The following is a 717-nucleotide window of genomic DNA, read 5'->3' on the forward strand; positions in this document are numbered from 1 at the left end:
TTTTGGCTGAGATGGTAGCTAATATAAAAGGAATTTCCGCACACTTGAATCTGTAGGCTACAGATTTCACATTTATTATGGTGAGCTTTCGGTCGGCAAGACCTTCATCAGAGCATGATGGCTGGCTGAGATGGTAGCTGAAAGGATGTAGATGTTCCTCCCTGTGCATGAAAAATGTATTATTAATAACTGGCTGACAGACAGGCAGGCAGAGAGACAGACAGACAGGCAGGCAGGCAGACAGACAGACAGACAGGCAGGCAGACAGGCAGGCAGACAGACAGACAGACAGGCAGGCAGACAGACAGACAGACGGACAGACAGGCAGGAAGACAGACAGAGACAGACAGGTATGTAGATAGGTAGACAGACAGGCAGACGGACAGAAAGACAGGCAGACAGACAGACGGGTGGACAGACAGACAGACAGACAGACAGACAGACAGACAGACAGACAGACAGACAGACAGACAGACACTCAGCTTCAACTCCTTGTGTTTTGATATGCAGGCAGACCGCCTGCTTGACAGAGCTGCGGCAAAATGAAGCTTGTGTTGCCTTGTTAAACCCGTCAGAATAACACCCCACATAAAACAGTAAGGCGTGGTGCTCTTCTTCTGATTCAGATCATGCTTTTTATTTATGTGACAACCTATTTGCAGCCAGATGTTCAGCCAATGAGGAGTGGAGCTGCCTACCAGTGAAGGAAGGAGGCGG

Source organism: Poromitra crassiceps, assembly GCF_964638095.1.
Source record: "Poromitra crassiceps genome assembly, chromosome: 11".
Lineage (NCBI taxonomy): Eukaryota > Metazoa > Chordata > Actinopteri > Beryciformes > Melamphaidae > Poromitra > Poromitra crassiceps.